Here is a 26,555-nt window from a genome sequence, read left to right on the forward strand (position 1 = left end):
CATTAAAACCAAGACTAATATTTTAGTAAATATACGAACATTCTTATCTTTTACATTCGACTTGCAATGTCATCAAATTAAAATGCGATGTAATTAACTTAAATTTTCAGTTAAGTATTAATTAAAATGGTCGTTTAGGTCAGGTCAGTTACATTATAAATACTTTCAAACTAAGCGGACATTAATAATAATAATATGAATTAATTTTAATGGTTGTTTAGTTTTAAAGTATTTATGATGTAACTGACCTGACATAACAAACCGGGACAAAGGTTGAACAGTAGGAACTCACGTATTTTTTTTTTTTTTTTTTACTTTATTACTTACGCAACAATATCCAAATAACAAATAAAACATTCGGTAATGTTCGGGCATGTCGAATAATCGGCGTGAATCGTAGGCTTACCCTTTCTCTCCCCTGTGATTGGTGCGTGACGTGGAAGTCGTGCGCGATTCGCTTCCGGCTGTCAGCTTGACGGGAAACTGCTGGAGGCGTCACCTGCGTGCCCTCTTTGATTCGACAAACGCCGGTTAGTTCCACTAGTGTTCTTTTCGTGTGGTGTGTCTTGTGGTGACGTGTCGCGGTATAGCAGCTGCCTCTTCTCTACCAGTTCATCACGGGCCTTCCAGTCGACGTGTTTGAAAGCTACAACCAGGTAAGTGGCGGAAAAAATAAATACTTATTATTTTTGAGATCTAGTTTCCAGCAGTAAGACATGGAAAACCTTTTTTGAAAAAAAATGTGTTGGGTGTGTGGTGTGGCGTGGCGTGGCGTGGCGTGAACGCGTCGTTTACAGTTGGACACGCAACAATGGTAAATCATTTCCGTCAAATACCTACTTTTACATTTTCATAAGGCTTAGTGTTGAGCATTTATATTGTTCAAGTATATTAGACTGAAGATCATGAAAGTTAAGACGTAATAGAATATTTTCAAAAAATAAGTTAAAAAAAAAAACAAAAAAAAAACGTTAATTTGAAGCAGCTAAACAAATAAACAAACGAACGTTTTTAAAAAAAAGTTTTGAGATAGTAAGGGTTGCCCGGTTTTAGATATCTTGCTAAAATTTTTGGAGTTTTGTTTCATAAGTCCGTTGTGAATTAAAGCTCCGTAAGGTTTTGACGGACGGACGGTTAGAACTTTCCGGACAATCTGATTGGCTGCAGCAGGGGTTCGATTCTGAACTGCGCTAGTCTCGTCTTGTCGGTGTTTTCAAATGTGTGTGTATGTGTATATATAATATACACACACATACAATCTAGGTGCTATTACGACCCCCGCCTATTTGTCGTAATCTTCGAGCACTGCAGACTACTAGGTGGTACCACTAGTGTGTTGAATGGTTGGAAATAAAAGTTATATTCCCTGATAACACAATATGGCGGACTCGTGCGTGCGAATATTCGTGTTTCCGGACATCGGGAAACTCGACTAAAAATATTGCTGTGTGAAATGAAAACATTTTTTTTTGATTAAATAATAATTTTAAAACGAAGTAAACATAACTTTGATAATTCGCGATTCGTGATCAAATTAGCTTCATTATATTTATGGGGTAACGTCTTAAAGTTGTAGGTTACGTGTGCGCCTGTTGCACAACGATAAAAGTGCACGGTGCCATTGAACGGAACATGAAAGGCCAAGACGTGTTTTAAACCCTGTCATTGCATTATATATTTTAATCTTGCATATACTTCGTTATTGTATTATATAGACTTTACCTTATGCAAAAATTTTAATATTAATTGTATTTATTTCTCTGATTGCTCTAATAACGTTTAATACTTATTTCTGCCCATTTGTTCTGTTAATTCCTACTATTATGCATACAAAAATTTTAAAAAATTGATTTTGAAAAAAAAACGTTTTTTAAATTTATATATTTATATTATCTTTGTAACTGAAAGAAATTTACAAGAAAGCGAATGCCCGTATATTATTGATATTTAAACAAACAATTGATAGGAATGCGAAGTTGATTTTCTTTAACTTAGGGCTTTAGTTTATTACTTCTCAAAATTATGGTTTATTACAATTACTCAAAGGTTAATAAGTTAAACAACACAGTAATAAACTAACGCAAAATAACCTATTAAGAAGTAAAATAAGTCTAATAAAAGGCATTATTGATCATAGTTCATAAGCACAGCTTACCGAGTAATATTTGTATTTAAATAAATTTTTTGACATATCGACCAGCAGACACACTTTAGGTTGCGATTAAGCCCGCATTACACGATGTTTAATTTCTGCCATATCGTCTGTCATCCCGATAGGTATAAAAGTGGGCATGACTGTATATCAGTAGAGAAGAATGAATTCTGTTCTTCACACACACGATGTGCCAACAGAAAAACAGCCTCCATAGTTGCCTACCAAAACAGTCACATATATGATTAGAACTTAACACATTGCTATAATCTTACCAAATACTGAAAGGACAGGAACTTGGGGAATGGATGTTTATTTTTTCTTGTTTACCTAATTTGCCTGAAATGAAACAAAGGTGTCTTAATATACTGTAGGCTATATAGAAATATTATGTGCAATTTTTAAATTAATTAAAATTGAATTTTTCTGCACTGCTGTTGTGAAAATCCAGTAATATTGAAAAAAGTATATAATGGTAATGGGGTCTGATTTAATGTAGGTTTTTTTTTAATGATATAACTATAATATTGAATGCAATTAGTCACTTCATCGAGATAATAGAATTTGCTCATTTAACTTTACGAGTTTAAAATGTTACGGTATTTATTAATTTTTTAACTTGATTAATTATTAAACTAGTTTGAAAAATTGTAAAAAAAATCATACCAACTGAGACGAAGGAACAAGCAAATTTTAACATAGTAGTAATGCACATCATTCTTAAATTCGTAGTGAAATAGAAACAGCTCGCTTTTCAATTTAACAGGGGTGGATTATCTATAAATAATTCGTTTATTCATATTAAATATATGAAACTTATTTACTTAAAAACATAGGTGTTTTAAAATATAGTTAACTTTTTGTTCAAGGTTTTTGTGCTTATAGTAGGTATTTATTTTTACTATAAGTAACAAATCAAGGCAAATCAAGAAAATAACTGAACCAACAGACTTAGCAATTAGAAGCAGAAAAAATTTAAAAAAAAATCATTTTTGCTTAATTTGTATAATGTTATATCATTACTTTTGGTGATGGGATTTTGAACCCAATCAAAAATAACCTCATCTGAATCGGAGGCTATTGCTTTCACAATGCGCTATCAAAGCACAGCACAAACTGCAAATAAATTGTTAAAATCATTGTAGTAGTGCCAAATTTCTAACGTGTTTTTTAAGTTGCGATTACTCCTTTCTATGAGTTTTTAAGTTTACCATTTGTATTCGAGAATAGTTTTGCTAAAGAATTTTCATTTGCCACAGAAGTACGAATAGTGCGTCTCCCCCCTCCCATTGTTTATGAATTAATTTATATACATGTGTGAATGTGTGTGTGTGTGTGTGTTTATGCTGCGACACGTGGGTTAGCCGTACTAACGACAAGTCACAGGAGGGAGTTCGACCGCAGCTCGTCACAGTTCGTCAATTTCCAAGCTCCTGTGCACGAGGCTACAATAACTGGCCACAGGACCAGGGCCGCTGAGAGAATTTGTGGGCCCCTGGGCAGCTGGGGTAGTAGGCCCCCTTCCATTTTTTTTGCATACCACTACTACGTAGGCCTATACCATAAATATATATGGTATCGTAAAGTGCATCCTTCATTTGAACATACATAAAGATTTCCTAGTTACGCAAAAAAAAAGAGAGCATTTGCATGTATTATCTCAGTGAACTTTTAAATTGTTAATCCCATCAAAACACAAATAATAATAATTTTGATGTATATATTGCTAAAAAAACAAAAAAAACTTAAATGGTAATCAGAAATTGCATTATTATATGAGTGTTTAAAATACATAAGTATAATAATTTATTCTGAATGTAAATATTATTAAAATAATGTAAAGTAATAATCAATTTTATTACTTCGAAAACATCAAAAACACTGAATCACATTGATTACATTGAAAAATTTGTAATACATATTAATTATTTATAACGTTCCAGGGACGTTTGAACGTTTTCATTAGTGGGGGGGGGGGGGGGGCGAACAGATGTATCACACTTACCTCAGTCATAGAGTGGGTGGTCGGGGGGCCCTCCCCCGGAAAAATTTTAGATACAAAATTGTGCTATTTAATGAGTTTCCGAACCGAAATATTAAATATACCATTCCAAGAATTTGATGACGTAGTATGTATTAAATACTACTCTGACAGTAGATGTAGTACAATTTAAATAAAATACCATCTAGGAATTTGCAATCATTTTATAGTATATTGACAATCATAAATTTGATTTTCTAATCAATGTGATCACCAATGCAACGTTTGTAACTACTGGTTGAGAAAAATACTACTACGACCAAACATTTATTCTGGGAAAAGGAGGGGGGCGAAATGCTACTCTCGGCCACCCATGCATAACAGCACGGGGGCGACTCGCCCCTGCTGCCCCCCCCCCCTGTTCCGACGTCCCTGTAACGATCCCATTTCTGCTACTACTAAAGTATTTTGGTGTGAACTGAATGTTACAAGTACCTACTGCTCGGTTAGGTTATTGGTTATCGACTGTAGTTTTAGGAACACACAAAACAATTATATATATATAGTACAAGATGTTTTAATAGCAGGGGGAAAATGTTTTTCCAACCATTTATTTTCCACTTCCCAGCCGGGCGCCCGGGCCCCTGGGCATTTGCCCCTTTTGCCCCCCGCCCCCCCTCTCGGCGGCCCTGCGACAGGACTGTCAGTAACGGGCATAGCCTCGCAGCTGGGGAGCTTGTGAAATGACACTCTGGCTTGTCACTAGCGTTAAGCGAACACCCACGACACGCCCCGCAGGCGGGGAACCCGATGACACTCACGCATACCAACTTCTCGCAGTGTTCATTTCAGAATCGAGGCCCTCCTGATCACGTGATTTGACGGACAGATGATTCTGATCATTTTGCGAGTCCAACTTGCGCCAATGTTTATATTCTATCAAGTTCCAAGCTTATTTAGTATCTTACACGTTGCCGTAAACCGTTGGCCAAGAAGAGAAGCAATTTAATTTCTCTGGCGCCAAAATTATCTGACAACTCTTGGTATCCTCTTGGTAATGATGGTTGCAGATTTTTTTTTGCAGAATTTTGAACGTCTTTGCTCAACACCCGTGCTAGTAAATGTCCGAAGCAGGTTAAACAGTCCTATCGCAGTGTTCGGAAAAATAAAATTGGTTTTTAAACGCATTTAAAATTAATAAAAATATCACTTTACGAAACAGCGCTGTAAGCGTATTCCAGCTGAAGGCGGAATTACAATTGGCCCGTCGCCTCCGTCCGTCCGTCCGTCCGTGCTTCAGCCAATCGGATAGCCCGAACAATTCTGTCCGTCAGTCCGTCAAAAGCATGGCAAGCTCTAACTTCTGACGTACTGACGGATGGGTTATATCCGTGGTTCTGGCCGCGGTAATATATTGTTACCGGAACCCAGGCCTGGGTTTGTTTGTATTGGTAGATCAGGTGTTTTTGTATAATAACATTCTGGTTCTTAAAACTCATGTCCAAACAATTTAATCGCGACTCTGAATTTTTCAGAGAAATTGCTAATGGAATACGTACATTAACACGGCATTAATAGCAAACAACCTCCATAAAAATCTCCGAGAGAAAAACACGGATTGTTGGCAGCACTTATTTTGGAAAATATTCTGACGGACGGATAAAGTCAAGTTTTAAATCGCTTGGCTGGATGCGTGGCGGTAACGGACGAAAAGTGACGGACTATCGGATGACGTAAGGAGTGGACGGGCTAGTCCCGCTTTAATTCGAACATTTATGACATAAATTACTGCCAACAACGCCCTAAAATTCAACCCGAACATGTTACACCTGTTACAACTGACAACTTAATGGGACAAGTGTGTTAATATTTTTATGTCGTGTCTAGACTGCGAATGACTTGTTAGCAAGAATTAAAATTTGTTCAGATGTGCTGGAATACAGCTAATCAAGTGATGAAGTGAATGTTTGTTTGTCTCCATTTTTCGATGCTGCTTCGCTACTCTCATAACTGTACCTACCTCAGAGCAGAAACGAGCTTAAAACAGAAAATGGCGAATTTGGTTTATTGCAGATTATTATGTTATAAAATTCGTCTTCTATCAAACCACAATATCGTACTCACATGCAAAATAAAGTTTCTTAAACATTAAGCGGGAGATTTAAGAAGCTGCAGATGAGCATCTCCCATCAGTGAGAGAAAAATCCTGAATATATTTAGATCGTAATCTACCAAGAATTACTTTAAAAATGTAAATAATAATAAGTTATTAAAAGAAAATTTATTTTCATAGTTAAAGTTACACAAAATAAAATATAAAAATGTATACAACTCACATCTTAAGAATTAAGAGGTGAAACCTGTTGCAGGAAAGACCCGTTACATCTGTACTTGCAGTCGGTTGCTCTGTACTGCAATGTCTGTACTTGTAATCAGTCATTCTGTACTGAAATGCCTATACTTTCAATCAGTCATTCTGTACTGAAATGCCTATACTTCTAATCAGTCATTCTGTATTGCAATGCCTATACTTGCAATAGGCCTCAGATGCAAATGGTCTGGAAGGCGTTTCACAGAACGTTTTCATAAGCTAAGGGTAATGTATTCCGTGCCGTGGCTTACGCCAATGAACAAGTGTGAAAATGGCACAGCGCAGCGGGGCAAACCGCCTCGCTAACAAGTTATTTGAAAAATAAAAGCAAAATAAATTAGAAATAGTAATTAACTAACCTCGTTTTCTTGGCTCTAATATTCACCCAATTTTTCGGATCCCTTTTCCGTTTTTTGGTTTACTATCAGAAGCCAATGTTATAGTGTCTCCTTCCGTATCATCATCATCTTAATTATTCATTATATCGATCTCAATTTTATATATATTTAGTTGAGCCAGAAAAATCTGTCCAATCACAACGTAATGAACCTTATGGCTGTTGGAAAAGTCTCCCATTTGGAAGAAATTAATCACAAGTTCCTTCTTACCAGTCACGTGCATACTGAGGTTGATACAAAACACAGTATCTTTGAAATAGCGATTTTTTTTTACCCCCGTACAACTGCCCATTTGTGACAGGTTTGCATGGTTCGTAAGTACAGATAACAAAACAAAAAAGTGAAGATAATAAATTGGGTAATTCATGTTAACTTGTTTACACAATAACATGCGTGTTTTCATCATTATTATTCATATTTTTCTGTCTTTCAAATGATCCATATGACTGAGTTACGACGAGGAACAAAACCAACTTAAAATATGAACCCCCAAATATTTAGGGGTTTGTTTTATGGTAAATTGCAATGTTTGCAGGGTTTGCAAGTGTTAAAATGTTTATCAGTGTGACCTAGATGCCTCAGTGGTAAATCGACGGACTAAGCCCTCGATAGTAGTTTTCACAACACCTGTCCAGCAAGAAAATTACTGTCGTTTATAAAGCTGGAAAGTCGCAACATGTCGCCAACCATATAAGTAGGGAGAGCGTGCCGACTCTGGAACATAGGCGAGGGGGGAGCGGGGTAATCCGGGGATTATCCCATTTTTTATGGTTTTTTACGCATTTTTTATGGTTTTTTATGTGCAAATCCAGTTTTTTATGCGCTAATCCAGTGGCTAATCCGCTAATCCGCAAATCCGCAAATCCTCAAATCCTCAAATCTCAAATTCGCAAATCTCAAATTCGCAAATCCGCAAATCCGCAAATTCGCAAATCCGCAAATTCACAAATCCGCAAATCCGCAAATCGCAAATCCGCAAATCCGCCATCTTGATTTTTCCTGGTCGCCATCTTGTTTCGTCTGCTGGAGGCTGCCACCTTGATTTCTTCTGGCCGCCATCTTGTTTCGTCTGCTGGAGGCCGCCATCTTGATTTTTCCTGGTCGCCATCTTGTTTCGGCTGCTGGAGGCCGCCATCTTGATTTTTCCTGGTCGCCATCTTGTTTCGGCTGCTGGAGGCCGCCATCTTGTGTGACGTCATATAGTTCTGTTGGTCGCCACCAGGTAGCAGCAGGTATTATTTTATTTTAACTAAAATATTTTCAGTGCCGAGGCTGGGATTCGATCCATGGGACGTGAAAACGTCCAGGATGTCGTGGTTACGAGGCGGACGCCTTGACCACTAGACCACGAGACCAATTGGAATATGGTGGAATAAATAATCTATATATGCTACGTACTGACGGCAAGTTTATGATAAATGGGGGAGGGTGTTTTTGCCTTCCTTAATGCATACCTAAGGCGCCACATTTGAAATTAAAATTATTATACAGCCGCCATCTTTAATTCCAGCACAGACTACCAGATGGTGCCAAATTCAAAAATTAGTTGCCAGAGGCGCCGCCATCTTGGTTCTCAAGTTGGCTGGTAGATGTCGCTAGTATCGCGCGCCAAATTCAAAAATTAGTTGTCAGAGGCGCCGCCATCTTGGTTCTCAAGTTGGCTGGTAGATGTCGCTAGTATCGCGCGGCAAATTCAAAAATGAGTTGCCAGAGGCGCCGCCATCTTGATTCTCAAGTTGGCTACCAGAGTGTGCCACCGTCGCCATCTTTATTTCATATTTCAGCTGCCAGGGCGCAGCACCATTCGATAGGTCGAATGCTAATCGATATATTTACTTTTATTTCATATTTCAGCTGCCAGGGCGCAGCACCATTCGATAGGTCGAATGCTAATCGATATATTTAGTTACAAGTGTTGCTACCAGAGGGCGCGATATTTAAATTTAAAAAATATTACAACCTTTAAACAATTCTCCGCCATCTTGGATTCAACAGCCCCACCATCTTGGAAGCACATGATACACCCAAGGACTCGTTCCAATACATGCACAGAGTGCACCGAAAAGATTGTTCCCTTACATGCACAGAGTGCACCATATTGAATGATCATGATATGTGTTCCTTTATATGCATCAGAAGCAGGCATAAGAAATTTTTTCTTATAGGCATACTTTAGTGTTAGCTTTCCTGTAATGCATTTAATAATAGTGTAAGCTCATTATTATTATTTAGTGATAGTGAATTTATAACTATGATGTGTAGTCTCATTCTCTTCATCTCGACGTGGCGGAAGATTCTCTGGAGTGTAAGCTGAAAAAAAAAATAAATAAATAAAAACTTGTGTTTGAATTTATAGTGGTATGCTGCTTTCCACATCACCTTAGAGACTATGTCTCAGGAGGTACAGCATTAGATGCGTTAACTCCTTTTTTTTATACATGGCGAGTTTCCCCGAGAGGCCTATTTTCCATGTTTAACAAGGGCGCAAGCATTATGCTTCACCGTCACTCTCTCCCAAGCCGCTGTCCACTCCATCATCTGGCTCCACTTGCTCTTGAGCCTCCATTACAGCTTCAAGGCATGCTATAATACCGTTGTAAAGGTATGTTAGAAACTCGTATTCCTCTGGAAATGCAGCGAACAAATTGATCGCGGAGACCTCTAGATGGTGTACTATCGCATCTATATTCATGCCGATGCAAGCATGAAGCGTATAGTCAATGCAATCGCGAATTTCCTCAAAAGCAGCAATGTTCATCATGGAATTGTCAGAGACAGAATGAAGACTATAGTTGACCGGGTCTTGACGGAAAGATGACAACAACCCCGATGTCGCGCTACACATTCCAATGAGGCGCCCAGCGCGGGCTGACGTCACAGCTTGTTGATCCCAAGCTGCAGAGTGCTGGGTCGTGTTCAGGAAGTAGTCCACACATTATAAATACATTGCAGGAATAGAATCTCAACAACAGCCCACACAAACGATTCCATAGAATATGCTTCGATTGAGAACAAGCAATAAGGTAAAATAAAATGTGTATATGTAATCTTAAACTCTCATATCATTTCTCTTTACCCATGTCCTCACGGTATCAGGAAACCCCTTCCAAGACACCTGTAATCTTTCACCACGCTTTCGATGAATTTTATTTACCAAGTATGTATCGGGGTATTTTGTAATTTGAATTTCTGAAGCATAAAAAACACCTTGTATTTCATTTCCATCCATATCACTCAAGTTATACACACGTGGAAAGCTGGATCTCATAGCTGTTACTTTAAACACTTCGTGAGACCAATTCGGTGTAAACCCCTTTTCAAAAACTTTCTTGTTTCGTGACACGCGTACATGATCCCCCACACGAGCCTTAGGTTTTCTAGGGTCAATTGTCTTTACATATTTGTAAACACTTTGTAGCAAAGAGTCATCCTTCACTTGATTCGGAGCCATGCCAATGGTGCGGTGGAATCTGTTATTGTAGACACGTAGAACTTGTGGTAAAATTTTAAGCCACTTATAATTTCCTCTTCAGGCTAGGCAAAGAGGGAGGTGGCGTGTCTTCGATCTCTAGGTTGGATGAATCATCAGCCGACGATAAAATCACTGACTCAAATGATGATGAAGATGAAATCAATGAATCAATAGATGATTCATCGAGCTCAGACATCGAAGGCTCGCTTTCCTCAAATCTAGCACGCTTATTAGAGTATGGAGAAGACATTATTATAAAAGGAATTTAAAAAAAATAAAGAAGGATACCCTCAACAAGTTAGAACCTGAAAAATAAATAAAAGATGCTTGCTCTAATATACTGAAACCAACAGCTGTATCAGCACTTATTATTTTCCATAATATGTGTAAAAATTTGTATTGAAAAAATAAGTGTAAATATGAAATAATTGTATGTCATGAGAAAACTTCTTGTAATATTTATTTGTGAAGTATTTCAAGTTGTAAATAATGTAGAAATATAAAATGTTTAAGACATGTAAACAATGTGCAAGAAATTAATTATATGTCGGTATATTCTGAGAATGTAGAGAATTATTATTTACATGGAACATACTGTATTGAAAACAAATGTATATCAACTTCATATCACGCTTAATATTGTTTAAAGTTTGACAAAATTTATTTAACTGTTTGCAAGCAAAGAACGAGCTCTGAATGGTTGTTGTTTTTATAAATCGCGCATAGCGTTCAGTAACAGAATGAAAGATGTATTAAAGAAATATTAAATACACGCATCCCGTTGTAAAAATAATTATGAAAACAAGTTGATTCTCAATCATTAATAAATAAGCGAAAACAGGAATAATATTCAAAGTGATATAATCGCAACAAAAAAAAATAGAGTTTAGTAATTTTTCCGTGATAATACACAATTTAAGTAATATAAATACATGGATTTAGTTATTGCTTAATTCGACCGTTTTAACGTGTTTATTTATTTAAAATAGTGGACATATTGTTAAATAAGAACTGTAAACACAGTGCGCGAACGTGTTTTAACGAAACGAATGTACTCCATCTCGTGTTGTCAGTCAGAACTGACAGAACACATACCTTATCTGGAGAAGAACGTCTCTCTGCGGAGGAGGTATCGAGGGCTGACGAGGGCTGGCTGCGATCAAATGAGGTTTCCGACCTCTGTGGCAGGTGTATATATATATAAATCTGCGTCGGGCGATGACCTGAATTCTCGCGGAATCGCCTACTCTGTGGTCCATTTTAAACAAAATTATTAGATTACAATTATCTCGCACTAATTGCTTTCGGGTTTGGGTATAAGTTTGTACCAAGTAGAAACAGTCGATCTTGTGGTGTCGCCCCATAGAATAATACTTTTGAACAATGCTTTGTTTATCACAAGCAACATCATCGAAGATTAGCACAGAGTTGGGGAGGGCTTGACTGGGGTCTAAAACATCAGCATTTTCTCGAAATTTAAAAAATTTCACTCCCCCGACATTTTCCAGCACATGGGCTAAACGTTGATATTTTGGTTGTTCTAGGGACTTGCTATATAAATACACATTCTCAAAACGTATCCCATTGGGGTGTTCTAGAAGTGAAAGAATAAGACAAGTTTTGCCAGAATTCGAAGGACCTGACACTATACACCGTATGGTATTTGGTAACAGAGATCCATGACGTTCTTCAGTTTTACTAAACACATCATCATCAATTAGTGAAATTGGTAAAGCGAGCTGTTGTTGAACAACCTCCATTCTTAATACTAAACCTAAACACTATAAAACAGTCATCCTTATAGTGAAACCACTCAGTGTCTTGATATGTCTTGTATGAGACGGAAGAGAGGTTCAGGCTTAGTTAATTCTGTTATAAATAAGCTACCATTCGAGGCACATCTTCCGGGCTACAATTTCTGTGGACCTGGCACGAGACTAGCCGAGAGACTAGCAAGAGGTGATCGTGGTGTGAATGCACTAGACGAGGCGTGTCGTCTTCACGATATTGCGTATGCGAATAGTAATAACTTGTCTGAAAGACATAAAGCGGATAAAATATTAGCTGACACGGCCGAGAAGATTAGAAAGTCTCCCGAAACTAAATTTGGACAGAGAGTATCCGCGTGGACCGTTAACAAGATTATGAGAGTGAAACGTAAGCTTGGTGCAGGTTTAAGATTTTCATCATCATCAAAGAAGAGAAACCGTAAATCTGTCAGGAAAGCCCTGGGGAAGAAGGGTGGTCTATTACCATTTATATTTCCAGCACTCGCTGCATTAGGCAGCTTAATTGGTGGAGCTGCGGGTGTTGCTAAAACTGTTTCCGATGTCCGGAGTCAGGCACGTATGCAAGCGATAGCACGTGCAGCAAAAAACGGTTCAGGACTTTATCTACGCCCCTATCCACAGTCGGGTGGTGGGGGAAAGCGAAGAGGAAGAAGAAGAAAGAAAAATCGCGGGAGCAGGAAGCGATAATCAAAAACTTACCAAAGCGAGCTCTTACAAACCTCGAGTTAATGAAGGCGATAAAAGAATTGAAAATACCATACTTTAGACAAATATACATGCGCGATTCGCTACCTAAGAAACCATTGCGTAATGAAAGTGCTATTTTGAATCTAGACTCATCCAAAGGACCGGGAACGCATTGGACTGCTTATGTCAAGACCGGTCCTAACGTTGAATATTATGATAGCTTCGGAGACTTGCCTCCACCAGTGGAACTGATACGATATTTAAACAAGTGCAACATAACCTATAATTATGACAGGCAACAAAAGTTGCATTCATGGAATTGCGGTCACTTATGCTTAAGATTTTTAGTATCAATATATAAGAAGCATTAGTGTTATCATAAGCCACATATGCGACAGAGTGTTTATAGAGAGACCACACACAACGCGAGACGCAGTGTAAACTAGACAAAATGTCAATAACATTAATTTTAACTGGGAAGAGCTCGATTATGAGAACCTACTACTTCCCTCCCTTGCAATTGGATGGAGAGTGGACAATGGCATTGATCGATCTGACAACATATAACTCGATACCGAACATTGATGAAAATAATCAAGTTTTTCGATACATCGCAAACAATGAACATCATGAAATGAAATTACCAACAGGTGCATATGAAATAAGTGACATGGAAGCTTACATAAAACAGAACCTACCTGCAGATTCAACATTTCTATTACGAGGCAACCCCAACACCTTACAGTGCATAATGTTCAGCAACAATATACATGTGGATTTTAGTGGAAAAAATACATTAGGTGAAATGCTTGGATTTTCTTCTCAAGTATACAAAGCAGGTGAGCTGCATGAATCGACAAATCCTGTAAATATATTCCCCGTGAATGTTATACGAATTACAAGCAATGCTGTGGGACACACATACTTGAATGGTAAATTAAACAATACTATTCATGAATTTTCCCCCATAGTACCTCCGGGATATAAGATAAATGAACGACCTACCACGCTCATTTATGTCCCAGTTACCGTTCAATCGATATCGGAGCTCGACATTCAAATAGTCGATCAGGAAGGACGCTTAGTTAACCTAAGAAAGGAAGAAATAACTCTAAGACTGCATTTGAAAAAACAATGGGAGTGAAATATTTTTCTAAGCATAAATGGAGCGGTTCAGGTGTGTCCTTATCCAGTAGACGACGAGACATCAAGCGGCTAACATCTGTTAACGTGAGATTCCTTAAAAAACTTGGATTTAGAGTTTATCCTCATGGAGAACACCGTTCTTGAAGTCGAGCAAGCACCACAATTTGAGGATTCTATTTCAAAAACTGAACTGCATATTTACAAACCATACTTAAATGGACCCTATGCCCCCAACTCTGAAATCCGTATAGTGATTCAAAATCATGATGCATACACAAACATCTCAAAATCCTTTTTGCGTATACGTGGAAAACTCGTAAAGGCAGACGGACGGAAACCGGACCATGCAAAGATTATAAACAATGGTGTATTACATATGATCAATCGGATAGGATTTGAACTGAACGGCGTTCTTATAGATCAGACCAGATCACTAGGAGTGGTATCTACAGTGAAGAATTATCTTTCACGAACTCGTGATGAATACGCCATCAGCAAAATGGAGGGATGGTGTCTCGAGGAAAACTATAGCTTGCCTCTAACAGCCGATGGTGTTTTCGAAATCTGTGTTCCGCTAAGCCATCTCCTCGGCTTTGCTGAGGATTATCACCGTATACTTCTAAACTCCAAACAAGAGTTAATTATAGTTTTAGAAAATACGTACATTAACTCGATCGTAGATGCGAGTGCGCAGCCTCAAGCAGTTAATTTAACCATAAACTCTATCGATTGGGCCGTACCACACATCCAAGTGTCTCCAGCGGAACGCACGCGACTGCTTAAGCTTGTGGAGAAAGGCAGAAATATAGATATAGCATTTAGATCTTGGTCTGTTGAAACATATCCCAGCATGCCACAAGCACAAAATGTCAGCTGGTCAGTAAAGACAAGCTTCTCGATGGAAAAACCACGATACATAATAGTCGGCTTTCAATCGGCTAAACATAATGTAATGGCTGCCGATAAATCGAGGTTTGACCACTGCAACATAAAGAATATAAAACTATTCTTGAATTCAGAAAGTTATCCGTACACGGATTTGGACATAAACTTCGACAATGGATTTTACTTAATCGCATATGATATGTATTCAAATTTTCAAGAGTCTTACTATGGAAAGCAGAATGCACCTTTGCTTGACCCTCGTCAGTTTAAGGAACTGGCTACGTTATTCATGTTTGATGTAAGCCGTCAAGCTGAGAAAATACCTTCGAATATCATAGATTGCAAGTTGGAGATCACAAGCTCAGACAACCTACCGATCTTAACACAAGCATTTGCAATAATATTGCACGACAGACTTGTCTCCTATAATCCACGAGACAAAGCTGTTAAAATACTGAGTTAAGCATAGTAGAGGCTCAGTCGTGTCTCAGCCACCATGAAGTATGTTAATCTGCAAGGATTTTTCTCTCAGTATGGCTTTATTACCAAGGAACTTAGCATTGCTGACTCTGAGGGGAACATAATTACGCGAACATTCAAACCGCCGTTTGAGTGGAGAGACATTAGTCGTAAATACCGGAGAAGTAATGCGTGGCTCACTAAAAATTTTCATAGTTTAAAATGGGAACACGGATTGTTTCCCTACAACAGTCTTTCCACCATCTTGACATCTCACTTGAGTGGAACTGTAATAGTTGCTGGAAGCGAACAGAAAAGATGGTTGGGTAAACACTGTCTCAAACACATGCACATAGTGGATGCACAAGAGGAATATGGCTGCCCGGCTTTCAAAAAATTAGACATAATGTATGCTCAAAATCGTGACAGCATAAGACCTGTATCGTCTCGCCGTAACGTCGCATTGCTTAGGGCTTGGATGCTAGAACACAGCGATCCTGGAATGTTGGATGACGCGCTCGAAATGGAATCAACAACAAGCGAAGCAACGGTAAACATGTCTGGACTGGAGGCGCTATAAATTGAGGTCATCGTCCCGGGGTACGACAGTCAGCGTACAGTTCGCGGTCGTGCGGGCATAGACTCACTATATATTCAAGAAAAATGACGTTCGATCCATCGGCACGCTACGCAGACGTGTCACCCGGCTTTCGTCGTGTGGCATACCTTACCGGAGATGGAGAGTTCCACCTCATAGTCTGCAACTTCAATCATCACTGGAGCACCGATTGCGATCTGGAGGTTCCGGACTTTATTGAGACGCCCTGCAATCAGGTAGATTGTGTTGTGCACTACTTGAGACCCGACAGTAAATTTCCTACTACCTTAGAAGAACTTAAGGCAGCAGCCGCTACTGAAACTATAACCTCAGAACCAGATTATTCTGCAGTAAGGTGTGATTTGAGACGCAGCACGAACCCAGAGACAGTTGTGCATTGGGAGGAGCAGTGTGATGGTTATGTTCACAACACAACTTATGAAAACAGTGTTTGCTACGAGACATGTAGTTTCCTTCAGTGTAAACTTTATCGATTCACCCCATTCGCTTAAGTTTGAGAGCTAAGACAATACCTATGTCAGTCATGTTATCACCGCGATTCCATGATATAACTCAAAGCCAAGAAGATGCCGTAATAGATGAATTGTGGGCACCGAGCATCTTAACATGGGATGAAGCGACAAGATATTTTAATTATCCTCCTGATCCACGATCTAAAGAAATGAAGCCTTCGACTTTGTTTGACAATACCGAAAATAGATATCTTTACAAACGTGCAAGTCTGAACTGTGTTGAATTTCATGTAGAGTTCTATGAATTTGATATTGGATTGAGTAGTCTTCGATACGTTTATTTCGAACTTTGTCGCGAAAATACTCATTTCCGACTGAGGTGGCACGCTGATAGACCATACAAGTCCGTGACTCTCTTGACTGTTTTCGACTGTCAGCATAAAGACTGTGTAATAAATCTTAGTCATCCAATGGCAAAGTTTCCCTGTACTATTGATGAGCTCAAGACATCCCGTGACAGAGACTATGAAAGTACTTTCTCCGAATGGTGTACCGGAATTAAACACTATCGCCATAATCCCGCTACATGCATGTGGAACCCACCTCACGACACGCCTTGCAGTAATCATTTGTGTTCCTTGTCGAGAGGTCGTTTATTACGAGAAAACAAATTCTCGGTGTCGACGCATCTAAGCAAGCAACTATGGGGATATAGATAATGGACTGTTCTACGAGATGCTCTACTCTATGGAATTTCGTAATCAATTTATTCATTCGGATGGGCAATATATTTTTAAATAGGATCGCCGCTTCCTGGGTCGACAGTCGAGCTGAAACTGTGTCGGTGTGAGGATCTGTGCCAAGCAAGATGTCTAACTTTCATTCAAGCAAGAAATACGTGAGTGTAAATCCTGGTCTAGGCAGTGTTGATTACAGCGAGTGGAGTCAAGACAATTTAAAACACATATCGGAAAGCTGTGACGGCATGTTTCACTCGAAACAAATACTCGACCCAGGACCTCAAGACATACCATTTGAATTAATTAACTGCTCGGGTTATGGACAATGTATTTTTAACATGCTTCGACACGATACAGTGCTGCCTGCCACGAGTGAAGACGTCTACGCACACGCATTCAACCAGACAGCTACCCAATCGGTTCAGGTTATCCCTGAATGCATTCAAATCAGCCCTGATTCGCCAACATCCATCATACCTGTAGCTGAGCCAATCACCGAGGCGACACCGAAGTCCACCAGACGACAGCGAAAGCCTGCTGCCTCTCGCAAGAGTCGAACCAGAGATCTCAGTCATTTAGGACCGGTGAGTCAAGATGTCGGAGTTCAAACAGAGTCTAGTGCTTCCATACAAAGAACTGACGAGATGGCCCGGGTAGCAGTGCGCTCATTACTTCTAGAATTATTAAGCAAAGTATAATTGAATTTTTGTCACTTTGTGTATGTAAATGTTTCAGCTGAATACGTAAATATAATATTCTTTGTGTGTAAGGAAATGTTCAAGTTAGCATTCAAATCTTTTTTTTTATCGTCACTTTAATACTCTTTGTATGTAAATGTTCAGGTTTGTATGCAAACATTATGTGTGATTTTCTTGTAATATTTCAGTTTTGCATAAAGTTTTAAAATAAATTGTTAAAAGCATAATGCATATTTTATTACCGAAACTGTTTGCAACTTAAGTAAAGAACGTGTAGGTTACTGTATTTTTTATTAATACTCTTTTCAATTATATAATTTTCTGGTTTAGTATAATTTAAAAAAAAATGTATTCAAATTATCCATCAGTCTCTGCGCCCGCACGTTCACGAAATGTATGTTGACTACAATAAAACTAATGTGTAACCTCTGATTTATTGTTATGATTTAAGTATTCCTCTGATATAAAATAAAAGCTAGCATTGAAACGTCCTGCCTTCCTGGGCCGACCAGCGGGTTGACGTGCGAGAGCCCGTGGATGAAGCTCTCTATTTTCAGAGAAAGGAATTTGTTTTTCCAGACAACTGTCGTCGCACCTAAGAGGTGTCTATATGCTGTCACAGACTTGGTTGACAGTTTCTGCAATCGTTGTAATACATTACAACGATTGCAGAAAAATGTTTTCAGTAAGCTATAATAAAAAAAACATTAATTAAATTTTAATTCTGAAAAAAGTGAATGGTAGAAAATCTACTTTCTAAAACAAAAAACATATAGTTTAACTAGTTTTCCATGATCACCATATTATTAAATGATTTTACCAAATATAATCTACTCAACTTTCTTAAATTAATAATTTTCAGTTTATAACTGTCATCTAAAGCCGACACACAGAGTAGGCGATTCCGCGAGAATTCAGGTCATCGCCCGACGCAGATTTATATATATATACACCTGCCACAGAGGTCGGAAACCTCATTTGATCGCAGCCAGCCCTCGTCAGCCCTCGATACCTCCTCCGCAGAGAGACGTTCTTCTCCAGATAAGGTATGTGTTCTGTCAGTTCTGACTGACAACACGAGATGGAGTACATTCGTTTCGTTAAAACACGTTCGCGCACTGTGTTTACAGTTCTTATTTAACAATATGTCCACTATTTTAAATAAATAAACACGTTAAAACGGTCGAATTAAGCAATAACTAAATCCATGTATTTATATTACTTAAATTGTGTATTATCACGGAAAAATTACTAAACTCTATTTTTTTTGTTGCGATTATATTACTTTGAATATTATTCCTGTTTTCGCTTATTTATTAATGATTGAGAATCAACTTGTTTTCATAATTATTTTTACAACGGGATGCGTGTATTTAATATTTCTTTAATACATCTTTCATTCTGTTACTGAACGCTATGCGCGATTTATAAAAACAACAACCATTCAGAGCTCGTTCTTTGCTTGCAAACAGTTAAATAAATTTTGTCAAACTTTAAACAATATTAAGCGTGATATGAAGTTGATATACATTTGTTTTCAATACAGTATGTTCCATGTAAATAATAATTCTCTACATTCTCAGAATATACCGACATATAATTAATTTCTTGCACATTGTTTACATGTCTTAAACATTTTATATTTCTACATTATTTACAACTTGAAATACTTCACAAATAAATATTACAAGAAGTTTTCTCATGACATACAATTATTTCATATTTACACTTATTTTTTCAATACAAATTTTTACACATATTATGGAAAATAATAAGTGCTGATACAGCTGTTGGTTTCAGTATATTAGAGCAAGCATCTTTTATTTATTTTTCAGGTTCTAACTTGTTGAGCGTATCCTTCTTTATTTTTTTTAAATTCCTTTTATAATAATGTCTTCTCCATACTCTAATAAGCGTGCTAGATTTGAGGAAAGCGAGCCTTCGATGTCTGAGCTCGATGAATCATCTATTGATTCATTGATTTCATCTTCATCATCATTTGAGTCAGTGATTTTATCGTCGGCTGATGATTCATCCAACCTAGAGATCGAAGACACGCCACCTCCCTCTTTGCCTAGCCTGAAGCCCGTCGCTTTAGATTCCGCATTCCAGGGTCGACTTGTTGATTCCAGAATCGCGAATGATATTCCCCAGCCCGACCCCAACATTAATAGATTTCTCTCCAGGTGCAGGGAACCCTTTCTGGACGTAGTGGGTGGCGTTCTCCGCCCATTCAAAATTTATCTTACATTGGCCGCGGTATTTATTAAGGAGGATCCTGGGCAGGGGCCCATCAGTGAAAGCTTCCACTTCGCCTCCAAAAGTATCCCTGTTTTGTTAAGTGAGGACCTAGCAGAAATTTTCAGTTTCACATTAGTTTCTGTGCTTATGGAGCATGTAAGTGAGTTTGCTTTGCGCGGGTCTGGATGGATGTTGAGTCATGTAAAACATCTCGACATGCATGTCTCTGCATACCGACCATTCACGGTGGGGGCCGCGCATACAAAGTTGCCTGCATTTTTGTCTAACCGCAAAGCTTGTGTAAACATCGAGACTGACCGTGAGATGTGCTTTCTGTATGCCGTTATGGCAGGTGTGACGCCGGCGGCTGGGATGATTACTCGTACTGGATCGTATCCTAATCCTCTCGAGGTTTTTGATACGACCGGTATGACGTTCCCCATGACACTGCATCAGGTTAAGATCTTTGAGAGTCTCAATAATATTTCCGTGAACATTTATTCTTGCGTGAGTGATCAGGGAACGATTATTGACGAGGATTTTAACAAACCTACTGATGCAAGTATCCAGCCGATTTGCATTACCTCTATGCGATGTGATCGCCATGTGAATATTTTGACTATTCGTGCGTCTGGTGCTCCCGCTCATCTCCATTTCGTGACTATTAAGAATTTGTCCCGCTTGCTTTCTTCTCAACTCTCGCGTGATCAACATACAAAGTGGGTTTGCGAGCGCTGTCTTCAGTATTTCCATACTGTGGACAAGTTGAACTCCCACACTGATTTGTGCAGCCAACACACGGCCGTTCGGTCAGTATTCCCGACTGAGGAGACTAAATGGCTCGAGTTCACAAATGTATCCAAGAAGGAACGTATGGGCTTTGTCGCTTATTGCGATACAGAGACCTACTTGAAACCGATGTCCACCTGTTTACCGGAGACCGATGCCTCCAGCACCACGACGGTGAACGAGCACGTGCCTTATGCATGTAGCATTTTATTAGTTTGTTCGTACGATGCTTCGCTTACCAGATATGCGCACTTTGAAGGGGAGAATTGTGTTGCCGACATGGTCTCTACCTTGATTGATATGACTAAGTGGGTGTGCGCGATTTATGCTAAGACCGTTCCCATGAAAGCCCAGACTCCTGCTGTTGCTGCGCGGTTGGCGAGTCAGACACATTGCCATATATGTAATAAGACACTAGGTGACAAGTCAGTGTTGGACCATGGCCACCTGACCGGTGAGATTCGTGGCTATGCGCATTCTAAGTGTAATATTGCATTTAGACTGCAGAAGAACCAACTGGTGGCTATTTTCCACAATCTTCAGAATTATGACGCCCACTTTTTGATGAGACCATTAGTCTCACGTCATATTGCACAACCTGACGGTTCCTCCATTTTGGAGAACCCCGGGGAGGTCAGGGTTATAGGCACGTCTCTTGAAAGTTACAAGAGCATAACAAAGTACATACCGATTACCGGTAATGATGCGAGAGGAGGTACTCGAACAGTGCGTTTAAGATTCATTGACTCCCTTAACTTCCTAACTTCATCTCTGGATACTTTGGCAGGTAATCTCTCGCCTGCTCAGCTGAGCCTCACTCGTGTCCAGTTTCCAGAAGACGCACAGTTTGATCTAGCTCGGAGGAAAGGGGTGTTCCCATACGATTTCGTCACTAGTATGGCAGAACTGCAGACGACCTCACTACCCCCTAGGGAAGCATTTCATAATGCTCTTAGTGGGACTGACGTGAGTGACGGGGACTATGCTCACGCTAGATCTGCGTGGAATGTTTTCCGCTGTAAGACTTTGAACGATTACGCGTTGCAGTATTTGAAGGTGGATACGTGTTTGTTGGCTGACGTGTTCGAGAATTTCCGTTCAGTTTGTTGCCAGTCCTATGGCTTAGATCCGGCGCACTATATTACGGCCCCATCACTTGCGTGGGACGGTTTGTTGAGCAAGTCTGAGGTGTGTCTGGAATTAGTCACCGATCCAGATATCTATCTTTTCTTGGAGAATGCTGTTCGGGGTGGGATCACCAACGTTAGTCGGCGCTATGCGAAGGCTAACAATGTTTACATGAGCGATTATGACTCCAGCCTGCCGTCTTCCTACATCTGTTATTTCGATGTAAATTCTCTCTATGGTCATACGATGCTTGGTAAGCTTCCGGTGGGCAACTTCCAGTGGGTGCAGGAACTCGAATATGCAAACTGGAACTTTAGCACCATGGACACCGATGGTGACTGCTCATGTTTTATAGAGGTGGATCTATCCTTTCCGCGTGAATGTCATGACCGGCTATCAGACCTGCCGCTTGCACCCGTGAATGGCGTACCGGTGAACGGCAATATGTCAAAGCTCCTATTGACACTTGAACCGCGAAAGAACTATGTTTTACATGCAAAAACACTGCAGCACTACCTTACGTACGGGGCCGTTCTTGACAATGTTCATCGTGTTTTGCGCTTTGAACAAAAATCCTGGATGGCGTCGTACATACGGTATAATCTGAATTGCCGTGCTCAGGCAGCGAACCCCTTTGAGAAATCCTTCTATAAATTAATGAATAATTCCGTTTTTGGCAAATCTTTGCAGTCGCCGCGTAGGGAGCGTGACATACGTGTGGTTTCGCGGTACGATACCATATATGGTGCGGCAGAGTTGATAGGTCGTCCGTCATTTAAGGCAAGGCGGATCGTCGATGAGAATCTGGTCCTCATTGAGTTAGCCAAAGGTTCGGTAACCTTCAACAAACCCCTTTACACTGGTGTGGCCATCTTAGATTTATCCAAATTGCATCTCTATGATTTCCACTATAACTATATGCAGGTTAAGTTTCCCTTTCCATCTCTGCACCTGCTTTACTCAGATACCGATTCTCTTCTGTACCACATCGAGTGTCGCGATGTGTATTCTTCGATTCTCCCCGATTTGGCTTCTCGATTCGACACTTCGAATTATGCTCCAGATAATGCTCAAAGGTTTCCATCAGTCAACCACGGAATGACTGGTGTCATGAAGGATGAATCCGCTGGACGCATCATTACTGAGTATGTTGGTCTTCGCCCCAAACTTTATGCATACAAGATGGACGATGGTGCTTTTATGCTTAAAGCCAAGGGTGTGAAGGCCAGTGTACTCAGCTCGCTACTTTTTGAGCAATATCTGGATTGCTTGCAAACAAATTCACGGGTTTGGGGGACTCAATATCATTTTCGTTCACGAAATCACATTGTTTGTACTGAACGCGTGACTAAGGTGGCGTTGTCATCAGGTGACGACAAGCGGAGCATTTCCGATGATGGAATTAGCACGCTTCCATGGGGACATTACCGTCTAGATCCCTGAACCTGAGTTCCCCCACATAATAAGAGATTCTAACTTTTTTTTTATTTTATAATTTTCCAGTTTTATTTTTTTTGTACTATCCTCATACCTTGGTACGCTCAATAAGCATTGCTGCTCCGAGTCGAGTTGTAGGAAAACAACAGCGCTCCAAACTCCTCCTCCGCTCGGAGTGGCCAACTGGGTAGATGGCAACCAACTTCGATTCATTGCCTCCCACTTCACCCATAAAACATTAAGAATGTTGGACAGAACTCATGCACTACTGTACTGTGCATGTGGAGATAAAACCATCGGTATGTTTAACATGTAGAGATTGCACTCATCTTATTTACACGGTTCAGATAGTGAATCTGATAGTTTTCTTTAAATGCTAGTCTGTTTAATAATTTAAAGTAAATTTCAGTCTATCCTGATTTTAAATGCTAATGTGGTTAAACTTTGTTGCATGTCATCTTTCCATCAAGACCAGGTCAACTATAGTCTTCATTCTGTCTCTGACAATTCCATAATGAACAACACTGCTTTTGAGGAAATGCGCGATTGCATTGAATATGCACTTCATGCTTGCATCGGCATGAATATAGATGCGATAGTACACCATCTAGAGGTCTCCGCGATCAATTTGTTCGCTGCATTTCCAGAGGAATACGAGTTTCTAACATACCTTTACAACGGTATTATAGCATGCTTTGAAGCTGTAATGGAGGCTCAAGAGCAAGTGGAGCCAGATGATGGAGTGGACAGCGGCTTCGGAGAGAGTGACGGTGAAGCATAATGCTTGCGCCCTTGTTAAACATGGAAAATAGGCCTCTCGGGGAAACTCGCCATGTATAAAAAAAAGGAGTTAACGCATCTAATGCTGTACCTCCTGAGACATAGTCTCTAAGGTGATGTGGAAAGCAGCATACCACTATAAATTCAAACACAAGTTTTTATTTATTTTTTTTTTCAGCTTACACTCCAGAGAATCTTCCGCCACGTCGAGATGAAGAGAATGAGACTACACATCATAGTTATAAATTCACTATCACTAAATAATAATAATGAGCTTACACTATTATTAAATGCATTACAGGAAAGCTAACACTAAAGTATGCCTATAAGAAAATATTTCTTATGCCTGCTTCTGATGCATATAAAGGAACACATATCATGATCATTCAATATGGTGCACTCTGTGCATGTAAGGGAACAATCTTTTCGGTGCACTCTGTGCATGTATTGGAACGAGTCCTTGGGTGTATCATGTGCTTCCAAGATGGTGTGGCTGTTGAATCCAATATGGCGGAGAATTGTTTAAAGGTTGTAATATTTTTTAAATTTAAATATCGCGCCCTCTGGTAGCAACACTTGTTACTAAATATATCGATTAGCATTCGACCTATCGAATGGTGCTGCGCCCTGGCAGCTGAAATATGAAATAAAAGTAAATATATCGATTAGCATTCGATCTATCGAATGGTGCTGTGCCCTGGCATCTGAAATATGAAATAAAGATGGCGACGGTGGCACACTCTGGTAGCCAACTTGAGAATCAAGATGGCGGCGCCTCTGGCAACTAATTTTTGAATTTGCCGCGCGATACTAGCGACATCTACCAGCCAACTTGAGAATCAAGATGGCGGCGCCTCTGACAACTAATTTTTGAATTTGGCGCGCGGTACTAGCGACATCTACCAGCCAACTTGAGAACCAAGATGGCGGCGCCTCTGGCAACTAATTTTTGAATTTGGCACCATCTGGTAGTCTGTGCTGGAATTAAAGATGGCGGCTGTATAATAATTTTAATTTCAAATGTGGCGCCTTAGGTATGCATTAAGGAAGGCAAAAACACCCTCCCCCATTTATTATAAACTTGCCGTCAGTACGTAGCATATATAGATTATTTATTCCACCATATTCCAATTGGTCTCGTGGTCTAGTGGTCAAGGCGTCCGCCTCGTAACCACGACATCCTGGACGTTTTCACGTCCCATGGATCGAATCCCAGCCTCGGCACTGAAAATATTTTAGTTAAAATAAAATAATACCTGCTGCTACCTGGTGGCGACCAACAGAACTATATGACGTCACACAAGATGGCGGCCTCCAGCAGCCGAAACAAGATGGCGACCAGGAAAAATCAAGATGGCGGCCTCCAGCAGACGAAACAAGATGGCGGCCAGAAGAAATCAAGGTGGCAGCCTCCAGCAGACGAAACAAGATGGCGACCAGGAAAAATCAAGATGGCGGCCTCCAGCAGACGACACAAAATCATGACGTCACGATTCGAAGTTGGTGGAAATTTCTAGAAATACAAAATGGCGGATTTGCGAATTTGCGATTTGCGGATTTGCGAATTTGCGGATTTGTGAATTTGCGGATTTGCGGATTTGCGGATTTGCGGATTTGCGGATTAGCCACTGGATTAGCGGATTAGCCACTGGATTAGCGCATAAAAAACTGGATTTGCACATAAAAAACCATAAAAAATGCGTAAAAAACCATAAAAAATGGGATAATCCCCGGATTACCCCGCTCCCCCCCTCGCCTATGTTCCAGAGTCGGCACGCTCTCCCTACTGTTACCCTCCTTCGACATATTTACCATCCAGACTTACAGAAAAAAAAGTTATTTCTCGACATAATTTCCGAAATTTTGTAAGTAAAAATAAATTTCCTCATTTTAGCTTTGCGTCAACGTTTTTCCCTGGAATTTTTTTTATCCCAGAAACCTTTAAACAACAACACTATTAAAAAATGTCATGGATTTCTATAAGGTTGGTAATTAATGTTTCTATTTACTTTTGGTAAAGTTAATCAGTGCCAGTTTTATTGATTAACTAAGAGTAAGGCCTACCCATATTTCATAAAGCTATTTACAAACAGGCTTTCAACAACGTGACTTGTAAAGCTGTAGTCACAATGCCTCGACGAATACGACACGACAAATCCGATTTTACGCCGTACATCGTTCCAGCACGACAGAGTTAAGAGCGTAAGGTCACAATGTCACAACATTAAAACGACAGACTCTAATATGGCTGTCGGCAAATCTTCCCATGCCAAATTCGTCCATAAAATGCAGTATAAAATGCGCTAAAAACAGCGCAGGCCCTGTAGAAA

At 39.6% G+C, this 26,555-nt stretch overlaps 1 long non-coding RNA gene across 1 annotated transcript in view; it reads left to right on the forward strand.

Moving 5' to 3' along the window:
- Positions 1-502: 502 nt before the first annotated feature.
- The window catches only part of LOC134540787 (uncharacterized), a 660,317-nt gene continuing 634,264 nt past the window's right edge, over positions 503-26,555 (forward strand). The window contains exon 1 of the long non-coding RNA XR_010076512.1: positions 503-656. This is a non-coding gene — a long non-coding RNA (uncharacterized LOC134540787). The remainder of the gene's footprint in view (positions 657-26,555) is intronic.

This window comes from Bacillus rossius, chromosome 17, assembly GCF_032445375.1.
Source record: "Bacillus rossius redtenbacheri isolate Brsri chromosome 17, Brsri_v3, whole genome shotgun sequence".
Classification (NCBI taxonomy): Eukaryota; Metazoa; Arthropoda; class Insecta; order Phasmatodea; family Bacillidae; genus Bacillus; species Bacillus rossius.